Genomic DNA, 24,389 nt, shown 5'->3' with positions numbered 1-24,389 from the left:
TTATACCTCGGAAATTCCAATCAGTGACTTGAGTTGCTTTTTGTTTACACCCAAACAAAGGAATACCTGAGACCTGTGGTTTCACAGGAAAAGAAAAGAGCTTTCCCTTTCCTTCTGGTGACAAGTGTTAGTGGTGCACTGGGGGAGAGCTTTGAAAATGCTGAAAGCTTCACCTCAGTTTGTTCTCCTGTTTCTCTCCTTTTGTCTTTGTGCATCTTCCTTCTGTCATGAGCTAATTTGGCTGAATGCTAGAGTGGAAGATCAGGTAATTAGTAAATTAATGCTACTTGACTATTTATTATAATAGTGTCACACATCCAAACGCAGAGCTGAGGGTTCATCATGCTAGCCATTGATTCTGAATGTGCAGCAGCTGTCCATGTCTACCCAGGCAATCCTGTACAGTCATTGTTATCCAAAAGTTGTTGTTATGATAACTGTTAATGAGTTAGCTTTTGAAAGTCATTCTGGTTCTGGGGAGCTGTGAATGTAATGGAAGAGTGTACCATAATGAAGCCTAGCAACTATTTTGGTAAAGATTTGTTGCTGCTTTCACTGATCTAATTCATTTGCAGTGAACATCGTTGTGGATATGTGCACCTAACTTCATTTCTGCACTTAAATATGAGATTTAAGTTCTTAGTGAAGTCCATAAATGTGGGACATGAGTGTATGTTTCTCCGGGGCTCAGTTGGAGCCCTTCAGACAGCTCTCTCAATTGCAGAGTTCTGAAACTGAAATAGTGGAGTCAGGGGAAATAAAATATCCATGTATTAAGTTGGATGACAAGTGGTAATAAAAGTAAAATGAAGGCAGATTGCAAATTCAAAGAAGTGTTGAAAAGTTGAGAAGTACACAAAGGCTGATGGAAAGAAAGTGGTTATATTTCTTCAGCAGAAGTTAAGACTTTTAAAAAGTGGGTATGGGAGGACCTGTTTGTGCAATACACTATTGCTTAGAGCCTTGGATGTGCAATTTTCCCCAGCATTAGACTTGTATTTTAAATAACTGTTTACATTGCTATGACAACCATGTAGCCTGGTCATTTCTTTGCTGTATTCACAAACTAAAAGAGCATGAAATCCCAGAATGTTTTTTTAGCACATTGTGGTCCTATAACCCACCTGTGATGTAGTTTACAATGACCACAATTAAGAGAGAGTCTCATTTGCTCTTGCCACTTGTCTGTTCTACTTTTGTTTCTTTTCACCTAAAATGTGTCCTTCAGAGGCAGGATCTCATTAATCACTGTCTTTTCCCAGTAGTATAACTCTAGTGATTTTCAGAGATTACCTGTAACATGTAAGCAACACATTGATGAATGATCCTTTGAAATTTCATGTTCAATCTCTCCACTAAAAGTCTATTTCTTTTAATATTGCAGTTTCTTCATTTTAGATAATTGCACCTTTCTTGATTGTCAGATACTCAGAGAAATAAGTGGGAAGAGAAGAATGCTGTAAGTGAATCATTTCTGAAATGACATCTCCTTTTTTCTCTTCCTCCTCTTCAGTTCCACCATCACTTAAGCACAACCTAGAGAAAAGGATGCTCTGCTATCCAGCAGAGATGACCAAGTTTTTTGACATAGGGTTGGCATTAGCAGATTCAGTATCTTAATGCAGAATATGCAAACCACCACAAGCCCTCATCCTTATGTGGATAGCCTTGCACACATTTTCAGACTCAATAAGGAAATGCTGAATGTGTCCTCTGAACACGTATTAACAAGTAGTGGCTTTGAAATTGGCCAGCATTTATTTTTGCTTAGGATGATGTATCCGGGGTGAGCCAATGCCCACAACAGTAACTGCTGCAGGTGGAATGAAAATTTTTGGTTAATGCTGTAACTGCAGGACTGTATTGCATGTCCATTCCTTTTTAAAAAGATGGACACCTTTCCATAAATTCCATGTTTACATTTACACAGCTACTGAATCTTTTATATGTGATTTCAGTGAAATAATGTCTCCTGCAGTGTTAGTCTGTCAGCTCCTTTCTATTCAGTTAAAAAGGGCAGTGAATGCAAAGAAAAGCCCTCTGTTTTTCTTGAGGTTTAATCTTTGTAAGAAAAGAAAAGGAATTTGAGATGTGAGCAGCAGTGCATTGTGGTACAGCAGTGCATAAACAGTATATATATATATTTTTTTGTTATTTTCCTGATTAGGTGCTTCAGTGGTAAGTGAGGTAACAATTTAAAATAACTAACTCATTATATGAAATGACTCTGTCTGCTGTGATGCTTAAAATCATCTTGCGACACTCTGGAGCTCAATGCATGAAATATTAGGTTGGTAAGTAACTCTCCTGCTGGATAGAGCCTTTTTCTTTTAGAAGTTAACCTAAGGATATGAGAAATCCGTCCCTGCATATAGTGTCTGATCTAGTGCCAGTGCCTAAGGACGTCCTTGGAAAGATTCCCATCTTTCTACATTGGATCAGGGTCCACAATGCAGTAGCTGAAGTGCTGAGGCTTGGATTGGCAGCAGTAAAATGTGGCATTGCTGTTTTTTAAGTAGAAGAATGACTGGGAGAACATAGGTTGACTGTAGAAATACTGACAAGAAAGAGGGAGACTTGTATGAAGGCAGAATAAGGTAATTTGTAGAGGAAAAAATTTGAGAACCAGGAAGAGTATAATAGGTGTTTTTTTTCAAGTTCACATCTCCTCTGACACATATAGGAGAGTAAAACTAGCTGTTTTCCTCCACACAGATGGGTAAACATTATCCTTTTCTTCAACAGTACGAAGGGTGGGACACAGAATTACATCTCACAATGAAGTCAAGGCTGATTATTGTGGAATGGCTGAGGTATGAGTGTGGAGATGTCCTGCTCCCCAGGAAGGCATTATTATCTGGCTGCAAGATCAGTTGTCTTTTGCCCAGAATTATGGGACTAACAAGTCTGCACATGATCTTGAAAACACATTCAGCAGGGAAGGAGACAATCCCTGCAGGGAGCTGCTGTAGGTTTTTATGGGCTTTTGTCCTCATATTTGTAAGCCTGAGGACAGCAGAGCTTAGAGTGGCAGAATTGTAAGCATAACATGGAGCAGAGGTTTTGGTGGTAAGCCCAGGATCGTGTGTATTGATTTGTTAATACATCATGTATAATGACTATTTTTTTCTTGTATATATGCACTACAGTTTGTGCAATTAGCTTTTGGAGCATGTATACTTGTATCTCTCTAACTGTACTCCAACTGAGCAACAGCACGTTATTAAAGCTGACATCAGGATTTATGAGGCCCTGGTGCCCAGCCATGTGCTTTGAAGAATAAAGCATGCACGAGCAAATCCGCAAAACCAGTAGCCTCTCTGGATGTGTAGGAACCGTGATATTTTGCATTGTGTGGTAGCAATGCTAGGAGCCAACAAAGGGACTGGTTTACCTCCCAGAGCTATAGTGAATTTGATGGCATTGCACAGACTTGGACATATATTAAACAGAGCCATGTTTACTTGTGCTGCATAAGAATCACAAGGGAAAGTAAAATCAATGTTTTCCAAATGGAATAGAAAGAAGCCGTTAGGGAAAGAAATGGTATTTTCAAGCTTCTCTGAAAGGCAACACAAACAATGCATTGAGTAAAAAAATAAAAAAATAAAAAAATTCCTCCAAGAAAAATCATTTACAGATGTCTTCTTCACTATATATTTAACTTTCTTTGGAGGTTAAGACATGGTAGATCCTTGGTATTACTTTAAAAGTGGAGTATATGTGAACAAATAGGCTTTGGAATTGATATTTTGAATTGCAAGCTGCACAATGTATTGGTAGAATTTGACAGCAACAGAAGACACTCAGACTTTAGAGTGGCACTCAGATGACACTGAGAGTGCATGATGCAGTGGTATAATGAAATGGAGATCAATGTTAAAATGAATGTAACACCACTGAGGAGTACACACAGATCAATACTCTTGTAAGCCATGGAGTATAATCCTGCTATATAGGTCTTGTTAGATAGTACAGTCAATTCTGTTTTCCTGCATTTCTCGAATGTACCTTTGACTTATCTGTCCCAAAGACTGTATTAAAATGTCCTCCTTTTGGAAAGTAAATGCTTGAATCTTTGTCTTCCCATCAGTGCGCATTAAAGAAAATATGCAGTGCATAATAGTAAACTCCCAATCCTCAAAAATGTGAAATAGAAAGATAAGATGAACAGTCAGCACTGATCTGTGTGTTTCAGTAAGTCTTTGAAATACTATTTTATCTTCATTGCCTCCCTCACTGCCCCTTCTTTTTCTGTCAGAAATATATTTTAAGCACAATTACTGAAAATGCAGTCTCAGGGGAAAGGGGGAGGTCAGTATTGCAGCCCTCACTTGAATTGTGCAAAGAACTTGCTTATGGATATTTTCCACCTTCTGATTTTTAGAGCTTAAAACCATTAAAAAAAGATCAGAGAGTTTCTCTCCTTTCTTGATGCATGGATAGCCTTGAAAATGGAATGTGGTTATTAGTGTAGACTGAAGTGTGCACTCTCTCTCATATATATATATATATATAAATAAATATATATATATATATAATATGTATGTCTGTAATATATCAGCATGTATAATCCCTAAAGAGCGGAGGATATCCATGTTTCTTCTCACACCATTGCAAACATAGTGACTCTTGGAATCCCCATGCTTTACGTTTTATAGCTGGGTGATTTGTAGGAACTGATGCCAGTCAAGCTGCTGTTAATGACTCTAGCATGTCATGTCAGACTGTTTCCTGAAAGGAAATAGCCAATGTAAATATAAGAGAGTAGTCAAAGTTTATTTCCTTCTTGACAGGAAATTTAGTACTAGAAGCAGTGAAAATGATACTTGAATCTTCCTTCAGTTGATCCCCTTTTACTGATTACAACATGCGCTGATAACAGGCAAGCATTATTCATCAATGTTTGTGCTGTCAAGTAAGCAGGGATCAAAAAGTGCATGAACCAGCACCAGCAGCAATTAATTGCAACACTCATTACTCTTATACTACATGCATTTGATGTGCAGGATCCCTGAACTTTCATTTTTTGAGTCCAAAGTTTGCCAGCCTACGATAGCAGTGTCCTAGTAGATTGCCTACTCTTGCCTGGTTGGATATTGTAAAATGATTTTTCTTTGACGATGGATGAGTGAATGGCTCTGTGGACGTAACAAATTAAGTGGGGTTGGGGTATCACCATCACAGGTGAGGGGGGTGGGAATCGTATTTCCCACTTATTGCTAGTGTGTTTTTGTCCCAGGTTCCTTAAGACAGGCATACTCTTCTCAGCCCCTTAGAATGAGCAAATACTAGGTTGGTTGTTTTTTTTTTTTCATTTGCAATTGTATGAAATATATTATATCTCAGTTTCTAGTTTGTATTCATCTTCTCCTTCTCCACAGTATGGGCATTTGTATTTTTCCCTGCCATTTTCAAAGGATGCTCCCAATTCTACCCATTCATTATTAGAGCTCAGGTTTTGTACCAGTTTACTCACTGAGATGATTTTATTATTTTCAGTAGGAAGCACGTGTATTTATAAAGAGTGGGGAACAGCTAAAGCAAATAAAAATAAATTAATAAATACATAATTAAAGTGGTGCTTCAGGGAGAAGTTTCTAGGCACAATCTAATAGCAACGACTGTGGATGCCATTAGCACTGCGTGTTGATTCCACATCCCCTGGGACAGTCTAATAATTCAGCTTGTATTTTCTAGTTCCTTTTGGCTTTAATAGCTATTAAGATCATTAAGTGTAATCTGCTAGGGACTCCAGATTGTAATGCCTTTGTGAGTCCAAGACTCACAAAGACAAAGAGTCCTCTTATGAGGGTACAAAGCTGATGAGAAAATAGAGCACTCTATCTGTCGAGACCCTTTTCTCACTCCCATTCCAAGCTATTCTTTTTCCTCCAGGTGTCTACACCCTGCTACTTGTCACAGCTGTTTATGAGCTTCAGTTAATCTTCACTCTTTCTGACACTGTGGCAGCTCTAAATTACCTCTACCCTCTCCCACATCTATCATCCTTGTGTTCAGGTTGGCAGTTGACCTCATCAACTGCAGTGTTGGGTGTGTAGTTGATGAGTGGAAGAAAAAAAAACAGGATTGTTACCACTGCAAAGGCTGCTCTGAAGTAGACACTCTTCCTTCAAGCTTGCATATTAGAAACATTTCTTCTCAGAAAGACTACTGAGGCACTGACACAGGCTGCCCACAGGAGGTGGTGGAGTCACCATCCCTGGGGGTGGTCAAGCACCATGGAGATGTGGCACTGAGGGCCATGGTCAGTGGCCATGGTGGGGATGGGTTGACGGTTGTACTTGGTGATCTTAGAGGTCTCTTCCAACCTTTATGATTCACGATGCATCCTTGGCTTCAAAAAGTTCAGTGCTGTTCTATGGGAAAAAGCAAACACTTGTTAAAGGGACTGTCCAATGTCATATTAATTGGCAGTGCTGACAGTATATATGCATCTTCAAATAGAGAGAGAAACACCGCAGTATAAAGCATAGACATTTGACTAATCTGTCACTTCTTGCTGAATTTGTCTGAAATTTATTGCCAGTTAGATATCATTTCTCTCTGTTTACTGATTTGATTGAAAGGATGATTTACCAAGGCTCAACATCACATTGAAAACTGCCCTCTGCTCTGAGGGGTAATGAGTTGTAGACACATCTCCTTGTCCTTCCTCCTGTGCCTGTGAATGATTGCACAGCAAGGGGAGGACCTATTGCTGCTGGGGGGGCAGAGCAGCACTTCTGTGGGGTTGTCAGTCTGACTTTGGGGTCAGCCTACTCCTGACCTCTCCCAGCAGGAAAGGAGATATTATTTATATATGTACCTTAATGCATACATACATATATATATATATATATATATATGTATATATATATATATAAAATACACACACACAGTTTAACTTAGCAGCAGACAGACAAAAGGGAGCATAGATAAGAGGGAAGGAGCAGAATAGAGAATAACAATGGGTAGGACAGTGAAAACAGCAAGAAAATAAAAGGATTAAAAATACCCTAACGTGAAATGACAGATTATCATTATCCCAACTGTCACTTCATGATGTGACTTGGCGTTGTTTGACATTGTCTTGGCTGTGACTACCACATCACAGTCCCGTATTTGTTTCTCATCAAAATACAGTGGAAACTGATGCCTTCTCTTTGAGAGTGCATCTCTTCTGGTTATGGTGCATTTTTCTTAAACAGCCCTGATATTTGTTTCAATCTCAACAATACCCATCGTCTCACCTTAATTTACAGAGTCATAACTAGCGGTATTTCTTTCCAGCATAAAGAGTGCATTGGAACAAATGCCACTATTTATCAGCTGTAATGCAGTTCTTTGTAAAGGTCTTATGTGAGCAAAGAATAAAAATGCAATGAAAGTCTCACAATAAATACCCTAAATCCTTTATTGCCTATTTATGGTGTAATCTCTCTACAGTTGTACAATATATGGCTGTTTAGAAAAAGCCTCAGAATACAGTTATATGGTTTATTTACCAGGAGATGGCAATGGTGATCTACTGCAGTATTAACTTCTATACATGGGGCCCATGTAACTCTTCTGCAACATAATGAACTTCAATATGAATGAAGCCGAAGTATCCCAGTACTGGCTTTGCCTTTCTCATTTCTGACTTACTGCAGTTGCTGTTATTCATAGTGGGAAAAAAAAAAAAAAAAAAAGTCTTCTATTTTTTTCTTATTTTTGATTGAAATTGCTGTCACTAGGTTATTTTAAAAATGTCTACATACAGTCATACTGCAATTCTGGAAAACAGAATATTATTTAAAAACAGGGGAGCAATACCATTGAATTAGATGTCCCACTTGTCAGAAAAAAATTGGTGATTGCTGAAAGTAAAAGCTGAAAAAAATGTACTTGTACAGTATCAAAATTCAACTTCAGTAGTTAATGAAATATAAATTATAGGTTATCCTATTAAAAGTCACTTTATAATTTTCTGTTAAGCTCCTTGAAGTATGGTTTTAAACTATGCATACGCAAACCATTTTACAGACCCTGAAGTTATCCATGGTCTGCAATGTTCTCTGAGTTGTCACAGTACTTCAACATGTCATAAAGCATGCATCAATTTTACCTGAATTGATGGAGCAAAAATGTTCATGTGTAGAAGAGAACTGCCATAAGCAGTCATCGTATCTACGATGTCTCGTATTTGCTACTGTCCATTTGTTACTTTTTCCCCCAGAAAACCTGGGGGAAAGCTGACAAGGTTTGTGTGTTTATTGGGTATTTGCCAGCTTACCAACAGAAGTGGCAGCAGGTGGTTCCTTTTTGTGTTTGCACTGGGAGCGTGTATGTGGTCCCTCTGCTCTCCCACCTGTTAGTGGTCTGGGGACAATGCTGCTCACTGATGCTGCTCTGGAGGAGGCCTGGAATCACGCAGTGCATTACTGCCTTTCATACTATCCTTCACTAGGAACCACAGTTTTTCCTTCAGTATTCTGAGATACGCAGTCCATTTCTTATGACTGTCAGTATGTGGCTCTCAGTTGAGAGGTTTATCCACCCTCAAGTTAAAATATAAATGCTTAAACTGCATCTGCTCCTTGTTATCATGTCATACACAGTACGACCAGTTTATACGTACGGTTTTACAAGAGACCATGCAGCCTTGTCATTGCCAGTCTCACAGTGCTTGATATCTGAGGATCCCTTTTGACTGCCACAATATACTTACTCTGCCTTCATGCTAGCTTGCTCACGTGCTGCTGACAGTGACTTTGCCCCAGCATGGAGCTCAGTGAAGAATTTCCCCATGGTTTACCCAGCTTTTCACGTGAATGTTGCAGCCCCAGTGAGTTTTGTCTTCGCTGCACCCAAGCTGGTGCCTTAAACCCAGCGTATGTGTGTGTTCTGGTGCTGCATAGTCACAGTAGGGACTGTCATAGAAATGTAATGACAAAAGGCAGGTTCCTCCATGCACGTGCTCGTCCCGGGGATCAAGGATGTGCATCCTGCAGAAGATCAGCAGTGACCACGTGGTTATTTCTGCTTCTCCCCGCCCCGAGAGCAGCACCGAGCTGTCACAGTCCCAAGAAATTTCTTCCCAAAATAAGACCATTTAAGTATTTACTGCTCTATTGTAAGTAACAGCTCAGCTAATTTGAGTAACTGCAAATTTAAATGCCAGCGTTATCATCTTTCTGCTGTTACTACTGCAGCATTCCCAGGGGGACACGGCCAGGAGAATGGGTGTGTGAGTGTGGAGTTGGCAAGGAGTGTTTATCTGTAGCAATAGATGGTATGAAGGGAAATAATTGTTTGTGTGAAAGTATCAATTTTACACTATTTCAAACGTGTTTTTTTTTTAAGCTCTTTGTCCACACAGTATCTACCTATCATTACAATGTCTTTACTTTTTTCCCTCTCTTCTGCATTAGGTGGCATTCACTCAAACCCTATCTGGTCAAGGAAGAAACAGCAAACTTAGGGCATGCACAACGTATTCTCCTTACTGCTGCTCTCTCCACACTTTTATGTCAGATCACTTCCATGCCAGGGTCTGCCAGCTCAGTACTCATTATCCACGTAAGGGAGAGGTAAGAAATACTTTTGTCCTCTTTCACCTTTTTTTTTTTCCTCATTGAATAAGAAAAGCGATTTATGGAGCAATATGAACTGACTAAGTAAAAGCTGCAGAAGAAACAGAGCAGTGTTCAATTTTTGCTGGCTGCTTGTACATTGTTGTATCAGCTAGACAAACTTCCCTTTCATATGTCTTACCTCTCTATTTTGCTAGCAAACAGCACAAAGCCAATCAGTGCTGCTGTCTTCCCTGGGCACCAGGGCAGCCACATGTTCTGCCTTATGGCAATATCCTCCAGCAGCTTCCACATCCAGCAGGGCTGGGATTCGCTCTGTGGTGGTCCTGTCTCTTTGAAGAAGGATTTCTCGGGAATGATGTTCAGACTGACATCTTCTCGCACTCAATGCCTTGTCTTCTCTGCTGGATCTCTTGCTGTGAATACTGCGTTCATGTCGGCTGTGTGGAGGGAGGAATTATGAGTTTCTCTTTTCCTATCACTTATTTAGTACCCATTCTGTTCTCTCTTGTCTTACCTACTTAGGTCGTGCTTACACTCCGGTACGGAGCAGGCATATGAATGTTAGCTTGAGATGAATTAACTCAAGTGTCCTTTTACTTCACTGAAATCAGTACTGTAAACATAGCAGACTGCAGGCTCTGGGAAAGGGGGAATTATTTACGGCCTTGTTTACACATTGTTTAGTAGAGCAGGGCCCAAACGAGAGGCTCTGGATGTGACCGTCATGCAGATTGTTTCACGGTGACCCAACAGGAGAACCAAGGCCAGATGCAGAGGTTAGCAATTCATAACGGGTAAAGAGAAGTTTAAATTTCTGAATTATAAAGTTGTAAAAAAGATTCAAAGGGAAGTAAGGGCATCCTCAGCCCACTCTTTGATAGTACAATACATAAAAACCAGATTTTGTAGGAGTATAATAAAAGATTGTATAGGAGTATAATAAAACCCAGACACAAGTCTGAAAAATTCATTAGTTTCTGCCATGACTAAAATAAGCACTGTCTATGAAAACTACTTTGCAATGGTAATGAAAAGCAAGTGGAAAAGCAAGTGTTAGCACCAGTGCTGTGACGTGAAATAATTTCTGTATACTCAGATCTGTCATTGTGAACAATGTTGTTGATTATAAACTACATCAAGTTCTCAGTCTCCCCCAAAACATGTATTTTATTTTGTAGTTTTCCTAGTAATTATGAAATCAGAAGAATACTATCTATTTTTTACAACAGTTAAGCTAAATGCACACTTTAAATGATGTAAAAAATACTCGGTAATGGCAACGTCTCCGGAACAGTAACTTCCTCCCTAGAACAAGTGTTTCTTACGTGCTTTTAGGGGTGGCATCTAATGATGGTGATTCTCAGCTTTCCCAAGAGTTTTATAGTTTAGAAGGTACTTGGATGCAATTTATAATCAAGATTTGACCTTCAGAGCTTCATTTGTTGTTATTTGATAAGAGAAGCCTCCAAGATTTGAATGAATCTCATGGCCCTTTCAGTGTACATGAGTTTGATGGAAGGGACGATGACACAGACTTATGGCACTGCAAGCAGCTCTCTGAAAACAGGTTTATATCCCGTCACTTGTGAGATAGTGCTTGCTCGTAAAGCTGTTACCATGTCATTGTGCTGAAGACCTCTGGGCTCAAGGAAATTGAGATGCTTGTCCTAGGCACTCCATGCAAGAGTGGCCGCGTGGTGTTTTGGTTCAACCACTGCTGCTTGTTCAGGACTGAAGGTCTGGGCCAGATGTTGTGTCCATGGTAGGCCTGGGAGCAACAGCTGTATGTCAGCACTGTTATATTTTTATTTAGTGATTGGTTACTGCTGGTCTGGCCTCCACAACTGAGTGAATACTCCAAAGTTATGCTTACAGAGACTGATGTAAAGACCCTGACTGTTCAGAAGAAAAGGCAAGACAAGCTTTAACCACTGACTTAGCATTTATATTTATGTGTTTGTTCAGAAAAATAAAAACCAATTAGGAAAAAGAAACTCCGCAATTTAATAGAACGAGTGACACAAAAAAGATGTGGACTGAAGAACAGCAAGTGGCCACTAAAGTAATGATAGAACTGCTTCGCAAATAATTCACTGTTTAGAGCATCTTACAGAGTGAGATTATATCCTTTTGTTATGCAATATAAAATTGGATAAGCATTTGCTGTAACAAAAGTTATTTACAGTCACATAATTTTGAACAACAAGCACATGAATTTTGAAATTAGGTTGGTTAAGTTTTCCATACTGCTTAGGCTGTGACTGGCTTGAGTCAGTGGGAGATTCCCTTCAACTTCAATGAGGCTGTTGAAAATTTTACTCTTCTCTGGTTGTTTGTAGATAGAGCTGGTGCTTTGTGCCTCTTCTTAAATATGCTGTTTCAATTCTATTTGACCTTTCTTACCTGTATGATATCATTTGGCTGAGCAATTTACTAACTTACTGAATACTAACTTTATCATTAGCTTTAATAATTGCCTTTTTTGAAGGTTAGAGATAGCAAAGATCAGACAAAGCAGAGACAATACCCATCTACTTCAAATACTATCTAGGTAACTGTAGTCATAAACTATGTTTAGTTAATATTCAGAATTTATACTGAGTTCTTCCTATACCTTCATTAAAAAGTATGTCATAAGGAAATTATGATGATCATACTTAAAATTATTTTTCTGTATTGAAATAGAGTTCACAGGCAAAGGAGTTTATACTGAAGAATTTAGGGTTTTGGTTTTATAAATGTAATGGCACCATATTTTTTAATGATAAGCTATATTTGTTATATAAGCCATATAAGTAGATATATTTTGGAGCAAGTGAAAATGTTCAATATCCTTTCAGAATGTAAAATTGTCACCAGTTTTTAAAAGCAGCTCTTTGCAGGCCCAAAACCTGGAAACTAAAACTTTGGGAAAAGTAAAGGAAAAGGAACATCAGTCTTTCCTCAAAGACTTCTGAGCAGCAGTAAAGAAAAGCAAAAACATTTAGACTTTCACTTTATATGCAATCTGAAAGCACAACAGCATTCTAGTTTGTCAGTTTACATCTGTCTGTTGCCTTTTCCTGCTACGATCAGCAGTTAGATGGTATGTGAAGTCCATTGGGCATGGTATGGTGAATATAACCCTCAGAAACCTTTTATTTTCTCTTCTCTTTACAAGACGGTGCATTCTCTATTCTCAAGATCATCTTCATGAAAATATCCATGGGATGACTGCTAAAGAAACAAGAAGAACTAACAGAGAGAAAAGGTAATTATAAGAAAAAGTGAATTGCTAGACGTATGTGGATGCAGATTTATCACACTGGTTGTGTATTTTCCACTCTTTACGTGAGATAGTTTCCTCAGCTTAACTACAGAGAAAATGCGGAAGGGATTGATTTTGTCTGTTGAAAAATTTCTGCTTTCATTGGACTCGGAGATTGGTCTGTTGCTTTCACTGGGTGGCTTCTAATATTGCCTTTCTATGCTGAGAGATCCTCTGTCATATCTTGTGCGATGTCCAGACACCACCTCTGTTGATCAAGGGTAGGCAGCCTGTTTTTTAAGCCTTTTTTTTTTGTTGTTTTTCCAAATTACCTGCATGTACCACAGGTGCTGAGGCTCATTTGTTTTGTTTGTTTCTACCATTTTGACCCTTCAGTGTAAATATGGCTGAGGTTTTAAACCAACTAGAGCAGCACTGAGTGCAACATAAGTTAATCTCCTTGATTTTTTCGACATTCTGAATGGATTTTGTAGCTTGAACTGTGCTCTGTGCTTCTGAAGACAGACTGCTACCATTTCTGGATGTGACTGCTTTACATAGTGTTTGCCTACAGCCCTGTTCCACAGCACTCACAAACTGTTGTACAGACACAGGCTAAGAAATGGCATACCGTGAGTACAAATACCCACAGTTAGGATTAACAGCCTTTCTGAAGATGCATTGACCCAGCTCTGGGTAATACTTTTCATAGATCTGCTAAAACAAGTTTTTTGATGGAATTAAAAAAATAAATAAATCCAGCACCTCAAATCTATAGCACAGTCCTCCCCCCCTTTCCTGTCTTCTTATCTTCCTTTCCACTGGCATGAAGTTAGAGCAGAAACCCAGGCTCTATGTCATACACCTTAATAAATTCAATAGAAGGTATTGTTCAAGAAAAATGGTAACTCACTGCATCTTTAAGATGATTGACAATTTAGGAAGTCAGAATTTCAGGCTTTTTAGTCTTTCTCCTTTGAACATAATTAAACATTAACCAATTTTGCTAGTGTAACATAATTTTTATAGGCTGCTTTAAAGCCCTGGTTTGTCTGCTAGGCCATATGCTAGACAAGACTGCACTTTGCTTTGTGTGAAGAACCCAAGTACTGCAAGCCAAGACTCCTGTGATGAGTTTGTGCTGTGCTGTTCCTTATGTGGGAACACTTCTCCTGTAAACCAAATTGACTCCACTCTTTAATCCACTTACTTTACAATGGAGGTTGCTTTGTGCCAGTAAGCAAACTGAGCTGCTTCCTTCCCTGTCCTGCACTACGTACAGCTACCAGTGCAGGTGCAGACTTTGAAATGATATCACCAGGTGAAGCAGAATTTTTTTAGAACTGACAATTTTATGGGCACTGTGACAAATAACTGACAATTTCTTGGTTGATTTGTTTCCATCTTGTTTGGGAATGGCAAGCAAACTAGAGTGTGCTCATTAACACTGACCTGCTCACAAAGAGAAGGAATATTTGCCTGTTACTTTCTGTCTTAAGGTACTGACTTGGACTACAAGAGTCTCCTTCTGCTCTGCCTCTCACAAAGCTGCATTTTTCTGTCCTAAGTCCCTTTTGAGTCAGAGCAGAGGCCTGGCCTGCCAAATCCAACACCGTATCCATCCCATGTATGCTGTTTCCATCCTCACAAGTGCTTTTAGAAACAGCAAAGAAAGAGAGGAAAGAAAAAAATCATTCGGTGGGAATAGTCCAGCTGTTTCAGTTTTCACCGACATTTTAAACTAAGTGTAAATGTCAGTATGAGGGGTAAGCTAATGAGAAATCAGCCTGTGTGTGCTCTTAGTCACCTGAGAGTAGTAGGGGTACGTCTTGAAAAGTTGACTTTAAAAGAATATAAGGACATGATGGGTCCAATGCATTTGTATTTAATGTGACCACATAACTGTAAAATAAAGGAAATTCCTAAAGGAAATGTTTTTGTCACATAAACACTAAACCACAGCAAACACATCTGGCAAAGCTGAGGATCCAGCTCCCTAGACTGAGCATCAGAATACCATAAATAATGTCAAGAGGCAGAAATAGGGCTGTCAGATACTGCTACTGTCATTATCCTATTACACTGAATAACCATGAATTCTACTTGTTTATGGAAACTCTCAACTGATATTTTAATCTGTAGGTGAAGAAAACATTACTACTTTACTATATAATCATTGAAGCTAATCTGTTTTCAGCAAGGTCATTATTTACACCACTTCCTTTGTAATCCCTCACGTACGCACGCAGTTAAAGGCTCTGAAGCTTAATCTTTCCAGTGCTGAAAATGGGACTTTTATGCAAACTGATAAAAGTTCTTTGATTTATTTGTAAACCAAAATAGTCTGATAGTTTGCCTTGAAGATAAAAGGAAAAAAAACATACTTTGTCAAATCCCGTGTATTCCTTTTTATGTATTTTGTCATTTCCCCTCTATTAACTCTGTCCTAAGGTAGAAAAGAAGAGTCCACTCTAGCTTGTATTTGCATACTGTACTTTAGCTTTGACTTTTTAGGTTGCAGCCTGTTAAATTTATTGACTATAAGCCCCTTGAGCTATTGAGGAGTATGCAGCTTACACTGTATATCTTTTGAAAGACGATTCTGGTAGCCTGTTATCTCTCCAGATACAATTTGTCTTACATATTCATGGGTTTTTAGTGCCAGGACCAGTTCCTTCGTTGTAGCTATTGTTTGGAATTCTTGCAGTTATTAAGGCTTAGTAATTTTTCAGTGCTGCTCAAGGGATCCGAGTGTCAAATGGAATAACGAGTGGGAATTTGGGCAGTGAAAACCCCTAAGGAGCTGGCTTTGGAAGTCATGGTAAAACAGTAACAGAAAATAATCTGAGATGGCATGAAGGAAACTTTGAGGTATCTAGGATGTTTTTTGTATGTACAAATAGAGCTGGCCAGAAAGTAATACTTTCCATTCATTAGCAATTACATTTCATTTTAATTTCAAGATTTTATGCCTGAACGTCAGAGAAAATTTCATTTGAGAAACATCAGCGCTGGGATCTGGGAAAACAAAATATGTTCCCCTGCATGTTACAGCTGTTTTTCTTAGTCGTAGAGCCGACCAGAATATTGATTTCACTAGGAAAGGGCTTAAGGTGGAAGGAACTGTATTGAGGTTAAAGTCAGGGATTTCAAGTCCTCAGTTTCATAATGGACACCAAGAGCCATGGTTGCTCTCTGGCACTTTGAGGCCCCTGGCTCCCAGAGCTCACCCACATGGTCTGTCCAAAGTGCAGGAATATGAAATTGCAGATGTCGTGATTCTGGCTCATTTTGCCTAGTTTTGGAGCTGACGATGCTGGATACTATGAGCAGCACAGATTTAAAACTACAGAAGGCTGGGGACTGGGAATCCTACCCAAGGACTTTCAGCTATAGGTATCCCACCTGGTTAGCTAGAAAGTTAGCCAGAATATATTTACATCAGGAGCTATCATGCCAAAATCTGTTGTGCATCTGTGACAGAACTTGGGCTTCTATTCAGATCTTCTGATCCTGCTCCAGATGTGACCGCTCATCATTTGATCCTGAGATAAAAATAAGCAGCAGTATATTTTCATCTCCAGAAAGTGCATACCAGAAGTCAAATTCTCTCTCTGGGAAAGCCATGAGAAAAGCCCTGAAGCTGCAAGACATGAACTTAGCCTGAATTGAAGCATAGGTCAGGTCTCTGACTGCTGCAGTCCATATTCCATGCCACACTGCAAGTCTGGAGTCAGACTTCCAGATATTCTGCCCAGATGCTTGTCTCTTCAGAATCAGGTTTTGCTAGGAGCATCCATGGCTTCAACAAGTACAGAAAAACGAAGATAATTATGACAAACACTACTAATTTTATTTTGACTTTCTGTGAAAAAACAGAGGGATGTGATGGTGTTCCCATTTACTGGTTTAAATCCCTTATAAGTAAACTAGGATTGCCCAAAACACTCATAATGGCCTAAAATATGAACACAGGAAGTTCCATATAAACATGTGAAAGAACTTCTTTGCAATAAGGGTGATAGAGTACTGGAACAGGCTGCACAGAGAGGTCGTAGAGTCTCCTATGGAGCTATTCAAGACCTGTCTGGATGCCGACCTGTGCATCCTGTTCTAGGGCATCTGCTTTAGCGGGGGGTTTGGACTTGATGACCACTTGAAGTCCCTTCCAACCCCTGCAATCTTGTAATTCTTTGATTTCCAAGGCATTGACTCACGTACATATCACCTTACAACTTTCATAAGCAGAGAAGTGGCAGCTCTTAACAAGGTTTAAATTACATTTACTCTCCATAGAGAGGATGTGCAGTAGAAGAGGGGTTTATTTCTGACTTACAGTGTACGTGTCAAACAAATACAATTATCTGAGTCATTATAGCCACCATCATCATAATGAGCTTAAATAAAGCTGTTTTTAGCTTCCATATAGCCTCAATTTGCTGCAAAGTAAATCACCAAAATAAATCAGTATTTTATTACCTAGCAAACATTGTAGATTTTTACAAGCAAAAATTAACAACAATAAAGCATAAAAAGCCACACACAAAAATTCAAACTCAACACACTGTGCCTGGGCATTTCTGAATGCAGCTCAACTCATTGCTTGCTTTCCCTGAGCTCACTGTGACAATTTCCACCACCAGACACTTTCATTCAAGCAAACAGGAAACATGTAAAACCAAATAAATAATGACACGAAATGAAGCTTTGATTAGGAGTCTGTGAATAACGATCCTTTTCAACCAGTCAGTGTCTGGTATGTTTAGCATGCTTTACATTTGGAATGTATCAAGCAAGTTCCACCGATTAGATTTTTATATTGAGAGAAACACATTTTATTAGAGAGGGAGCTTGTCAGGGCTTGGCGCCAATCGGCTTCAAGTGGTTGTGCTGCAAACACTTCCAACACCCTCATCCTGAGGACTGCAAGAGGGAACATGTTTCATATTTTCCTCCTTTCTGTTCTGCTCTACAAATTCATAAGAGGCAAGCGCCAGTTCTCCCTTGGGTTCTATTAAAAAAAAAAAGCCTAAAAAGTTTTTCCATGTCATGAGGATTTCATCCTTTTACAAAGCTAAAGATTGCTATTAAGTTTCCATGCCTTTAAAAAAATTTTTTTGCAGTGAAGGAAGTATTAATTAACTGCATTTCTCAAGTGATCGTAATACTCAGTGCACTCAAAAAGTGGAAAAAAATGCATTTTTATGCAAGTTCGATTAGATTGTGATTTTTGTTGCCAGCAGTATGACAGGGTCTGAAAACGCAGCAAAAGACTGAAACTTGGGGCTACTATGAATAAAGAGAAAATCTGCAGGTGAATGTTTTAGAGTGAGTTTTGGGGCAGGGGATATTAATTCCAGTTTCAGAAAGTGATAAAACTTCCTCATGTTTCACAGCATGAGCCAATTTTTTTTTTTTTTTTTTTAATGAATGCTGGAAAGGCATTTAAACTACAGCTACTTAATCCCACACTAACCATATGGATTTCACATTTCCTCTACAACATCTGGCTCTGGCTAGTGCCAGATATTGGTTACTGGGTGAGATGAACACTACCCTACCCTGTCCTTTCTGTGTAGGTGGGACGTTATTATGTCTTCTGCATATTATCCATTGGTATCCTTTGCATAAATAGTAAAGTATTTGCTGCAAGAAACTTCTTGGAATAAGTCTGGGATATTCTTATGTTTATGCTGAAGTCACATGTGGTATCACTGTAGTCACTGTGCTTTTGGCATATAATTATTTCACAGAACTAGCAGTGTAAGCCATATTGATATAAAAAGTGATATTTTAGAATAAGGCACATTGTTTAATTAATTACTTTATGTACTAAATGCTCACATCCAGAAAAATGGTAGCTGTGAGGAACCTCCTTCAGCCTGAAATTGGAGTGTAACCATATATCAGAAACTGAAAATTCCACTCTTAGATTAAAATTACACTTTATCATTAGAAACGTTCGTATTTCATTTAAAAAAAAAGTCGTTTGTGTTTCTCTACACTTCAGAGAAGAAATAACTATTGTGTTTGGTTTGGAATGAATGAATATAATCTCAAATCTTTGTTTGTATCGCTGTGCAACATACCATTTTCTCAAATGAAAGCTCAGAGTATTTGCAGAGCAGATGGCAGAAGTGTGTGTGATTACCTCACTGCTTCTTTGTACTGAGCAGAGATGGAGGCGAATTAGGGCCCATCAGCAGGAGGGGTGTTTCTTTTCTTCCCAAATAAACCATCAAAGAATCCCAGAGCATGTCTTAACTATTGAGACTGAAAATTGGGTAAATTTTGTCTGCCTGATTCTAGTAAAGACTTGTGTATTGCTTATAGGGAAATTATTTCAGAAAAGTTGCTGGAAACTGTAAATGCCCATGGAGGAGATAATAGCAACCAATCTTAGGCCTTTTATGCACAAGGAAGCTTTACTGAGTAGAACTGAGAGAAAAAAAAGCAGTGTTGACAAAAGCTTAGGTACAGATAAAGTTATACAAGCAACAAAATCTATTTGCCACTAGTTTCTTTGTTTTCTGTTGAGAGATCTGCATGATGCTTTTGCCAATACACCCACTTTCTATGCCAAGTTCCCAGCGTGTACTAGTGCAGCTCTACCTGCAGCCAAACATTCTGAATACAAACAAGGCTAAAGATGGCTAATTCATTATATTTCAAGTCTTGGAGTATGAAAATTTCAGATTTCTTACCATTCCTGTTCTGGGAGGGAAGCTGTACTGCAAGTGTTAGTTCCTGATTCTGCAGTTTTAATTTCTGTTGGGCCTGTGATGCTAAGGCACAGCACTGATTTCTGTCAGGTTACACAGTGTAAAGCTGAGCGAAGCAACAGTGAGCATGAAGAAAGGATGCAGCCAAAGCCACCTCAGTACCAGCAGGAGTCATATGCAGAGCAAGCTGCTGTGAGTGCTCAGCAAAGCCAGATTTGGTGTATGTGATATCCGGCTCTGTGCTCCTTGTGTTCCAGGGCCTGGACCCCTGCAGAGGGATTTCTGGCACAGGAGGTGACATAAAATGGTGCCGGCAGCCATTCTTTGTGTCTACCAAAGGTTATGGGCAGCTTGACATTTTCCAGTGTTAAATGCCAGAAATCTGTTCGCTGGAAAAAATTTAGGCAGTGCTAATTAAAAAGTGATAGCTTAACGCTTCCCAAGACTCTGTTTTGAACTGTGGAGGTATTATCTGGCCTGTAGCAACAGCTCTATCGTCTGTCACAGTTCACTGAGACAGTCATTTCCAGTGCAAACACATTGGTTTAGACAAAACTTTGCCAGAAATGCAATTTAAGGGGAGAGATAGTAAGGTGAAAATAAACAAGAACTCAGTGGTAATTGCTGCTCTTTTAGAAAGCTGAGCACTGGTTCAGGTCTTCAGTGGGACTTGCGCAGAGCAGGGAGGTGCGCCTGCAGCCAGGCATTCCGACCTTATTCCTTCCTGCTGGGCTCTTTGTAGTTTTAGGATGGTTCATACTTCACTCTCCAGTTGGTTTGTGAGATTTATTGGCAAATTCCTGATAGACTACAGGAATATTTTGTGCTTTTAATAACTATTGTGTGCAGGAAATGCCGCCGTTGCATGGGGACAGTGCCATTCTCATGCTTTATTCTCCATCACTTCTGTGCTGTAATGGATAATTTGGCGAGATGCATAACAAAATTTATTACTGTTTTTTTGTGTGTGTGTCAAGCTGGAAGCTCCTGTTTGACATCCATTTCTGTGGAATTAGCCAAGGGGGCAGCAAACAGATTCGGTATTTCCACTCGGTGTAGCACAGAAGGCAAAGGTTATCACCACCATAGGACACAAGGAGGGGCGGGCACTCCTCTGGGCTGCCTTTGGAGCTGTGCTGATGGTGTCCGGTGAAGCAAATCTGCTGCAAATTACAGCATGTGGTTATGGATCAATTTACACTCCTGCCTGTTGCCAACAACGTGCTGTGCACGAATGGAGCTAACTTGGTAAATACGCTCTCTAGTAACTGAAAATAACCAAGTGCTGTTGAAAGGAATAATTAATGAATGTTTGCAAAGCATTTAGAAACTGAAAACCACGGTATTAGTGCTAAGTGTTCAGGGCTTTAGCTTTCTCATCAGAAGTCTAAGAAGTTTTTCTCTTTGTTAGTCTTTAGCCAAACAAAACATTAAGAGTGCAAAGTCTTTGTGTCTAATGTCCCCAGTCAGTTAGTTTTGTGCCTGGCAGTTGTTAAAATGCAGTAAGTAGACAAGAAGAAACTATAAATGGGGTGAATCAGCTCATTTCTACTGATGCCGGCTGAAATGAGTTGAGTTATGCTAGCTGGAGATCAACAGCAGGCTCTGTAGCTCAGTTCCTCCACTTGCCTGTTGGGCTCAGCCAACCAGAACCAGTAACTGGCTTATTCCCTGCAGCTCCCACCTCTTTGAACCCAGGTGCCAGGGATAGATACAAAACTGTGTTAGGGCACAGCCTTCCCTGCACAGTGAAGCAAATTGTATGGCTCAGAACTGCTATCTGAGGCAGCCAGCATGCTAGATGAACAGCCCAGTGATACCCGTGAGCAGAAATCCCATTTATCAGTTGTGCTGTGCTGTGCAGAGAGGTGGCACTGATGTTTGACCCCTGGCTTGAAAACTCAGGGGGACAAGGAAGCATCTGTGTCTTTCCTTCCAAAGTGCTTGGCTCCCTTACAAGTCTTGATGAAGCTGGAGTTCCCAGCAGAAGTGTGTTTTACCTGGGAAGCCAGAAGATCTGTGAGCCACTCAGCAGGAACCATTTGGGCTAAGGTGAGGGATGAGGTTATGTACTTAGACGGCCCCAGCCAGTCCCCCATGCCCATATCTCTGTGTGTGCCACTGCTCCCTTCTCTGTTCTGAGGGCTAATCTGTACCTCCAGACATTTGCAGTCAATATTCTTATCTGCCTAGCGGGGTGTTAATCTGTATTTCAGAAAGGGATGAGTGGAAGACAGTCTTGTTGAAAACAGGGCACTGTGCAGAAGGCAGTTTAAGGCTAATTGGCTGGAAAAAGCATTGCACTGTCCTTCAGAGCATCTCTTTTTAGGGTTATTGTATGACTTTCCAACTCAAGCTCCCTTTCTCCAGCCAGGAACTTTGTCAGACTAAATTTGATGATGTTGAGCATCTGTTCCACACTCATGAGTATCCAGCAGCTCACGCTGAGCTTCCAGATTAATGGAAATCCAGATGATGTGCCCACTTCAGCTGTGCAGTGCATGAGAACTGTGCCCAAATATACATCACATGCATGCTGGCAGCAGAGCCGGGAGGTTTAATCTGGTCTTTGATCTGAGAACTGTTTCTATGAATGTTGGTATAAAAATTACTGATTGTTCTTCAGATGCTAGTGGAATTTTCAAGACAAACAGGGAGGCCCATGTGCATTTTAAGCACTTCCCAAGTAGAATAAAAGTTTAGCAGAGGTAGGGAGGATACAGGATTACATATTTAGATTTAGGTAACTAATCTAAATATACAGTATCTCACTGTATTTTTTGAATCTGCCCAATGCTGGTCTGACTCATCTCTTACGTGTTTCTTCTCACAGGAGATCAGTGACTTATCTTCTGCTGGACTGACTGGCAGCGTAAGGAAGGTTACCTGCCAAGCAAATCCAGTTATTCAGCCCTTGCTGGTCCTGAATAGAGCTCTGTAGTTCATAAAGGGTCACAGAAAGAATTAAAATAAGCCACTAGAACAGCAGACAGGCTGGTTTTTCAGTCTCCGCACCAACCCAGGGCAGAGTATGTACAGCTCACTTCATCTGTAGTGCTGGAACACAGTGCCAGAAAATCTCTTCATGACATTTTTGACAGTGCTAAGTGTTACCAAGATATTTTGATAGTTATCTTTGTAAATAGCCATTTTAAATTCATTTACTGAAAATGAAAGGGGCTGGAATCTTCATGTCTTCCTTGCTCCTATCTTTGCTCGAGTTCACCACAGAGATCTTACTGCAAAATCCATAAAGAACCAAAAAAGGCATATTTGAAAGAGCAGTTCAAGCATATGAACAATGTTCCTGGCTACATGTAATTGCAGGCAAGTACTGACATTTCTGCAGTTCTGGACAAATATATTTATTTGTTATTTTATTAAGCCACCTGTTCTCTTCAACATGTGTCTCTCCTTCTCTCATTTCCTAATATTCCCCTAGTATTATTTACCTGATTTGCAGAACATACATATGACGATGATCAAATCAATGACACCACAGTGTTATAAAGAACTAGATGGGGTGTTACAGTGCTGTTTTGGAAGGGCAGAATTTTCCTTTCGTACTGGTAGTACTCCTCAAGTCAGCAGTGCTACAAGAACTATACTCCCTTCTCCATTCCATAGCCAATTCTGAGATATTACACAGAATCACAGAATGGCCAGGGTTGGAAGGGACCTCAAGGATCATGAATCTCCAACCCCCCTGCCACATGCAGGGCCACCAACCTCCTCAATTTAATGCTAGACCAGGCTGCCCAGGGCCCCATCCAATCTGGCCTTGAACACTTCCAGGGATGGGGCAAATTCTGAGACAAATATGCACCATTCTTTGCTGTTCTTCACCCCATAGAAAATGATTTTATTAATTTAAATAGAAAGAAATATGTACAAAAATGACCCAAAGTCTAATATATACCTGTTGGTACTGACTAGCTCCTTATTCTGTGAGGGCAGTGTCAAGGCACCTATTGATTGTTCCTGAGTAAACATCTTGTTGAAGTGGCACAGTCTGTGAAATTGAATTACATAAATTTTAATGCTTACAATAAAAGTTCATCAGAACTAGTACAGAAATTTCTCTACTTATCTGGAGGCTGACTCAGTTTATGGAATGGAGCGATTTATCTCCAGATGGATCATGATACAGGTATCCAAATGAATCACCGGTAATAAATATGGTATTTCCTCTGTAGTGATCTGAATAGTGAATAAAGAATTAATTTGCATTTATTTTCAGAAATTGGGGGAAAACATGGTGAGTTCCCAAGGGTGCAAGTGGACTTGTTTGTATTTATAAGTCAACATCAGGTTGATGTGATGAAACAGTTACTCTGTCAGTGACTTGGCCCTGTTGGCCCTGTTCTTTTCTCCATCTGGTAGGCAGGCAGGCAGATTAAATTTATGCTGCATGTTTATTTTCTTGAAGTAAAATGAGTTTTGTTTGTATTTCTAGGCACTATGATGTGGTAACAAACATACCAAATATATCAACTGTTTTAAAAAATGAGGATTTAGACAAAAAAAGAAGACATGCCTCCCAAGGCACTACACTTTATTTAAAGGAAATGGAAATACACCGTTTTGTTTTTTTTTTTAATATATGCTAATTTACAGACTTTAAAGAAAATTAAATTTATGGCTTAGCCTCTGAGTTCTGGAACTACCAGTTGTTTCCTGAAAGTGACTTTGTAATGAGTTTTGGGAAATCATTTTAGTATTGACTTGGGTCATAATGGTTGGCTGTTGCTTTTTTGAATAAGATTAATTAAATTACTCTGAACGAGCTCCAAGTCCATGTCCTTCTCCGAGGCCAATTGTGAATATGACCATAATAAG

General features: G+C 39.6%; 1 long non-coding RNA gene across 10 annotated transcripts in view; it reads left to right on the top strand.

The window, feature by feature from the left end:
• LOC149916668 (uncharacterized) overlaps nucleotides 1–24,389 on the top strand; it is a 90,427-nt gene that overhangs the window by 31,072 nt on the left and 34,966 nt on the right. For all 10 annotated transcript variants that reach the window (XR_016469802.1, XR_016469799.1, XR_016469803.1 and 7 more), the window contains exons 2-3: nucleotides 9,417–9,575; nucleotides 12,742–12,831. This is a non-coding gene — a long non-coding RNA (uncharacterized LOC149916668). The remainder of the gene's footprint in view (nucleotides 1–9,416; nucleotides 9,576–12,741; nucleotides 12,832–24,389) is intronic.

This window comes from Phasianus colchicus, chromosome 10 (assembly GCF_987193195.1).
Source record: "Phasianus colchicus chromosome 10, bPhaCol1.hap1.1, whole genome shotgun sequence".
Lineage (NCBI taxonomy): Eukaryota > Metazoa > Chordata > Aves > Galliformes > Phasianidae > Phasianus > Phasianus colchicus.
The sequence above is the reverse complement of the archived record's forward strand: the minus strand, read 5'-3'. Positions and strand labels throughout refer to the sequence as shown.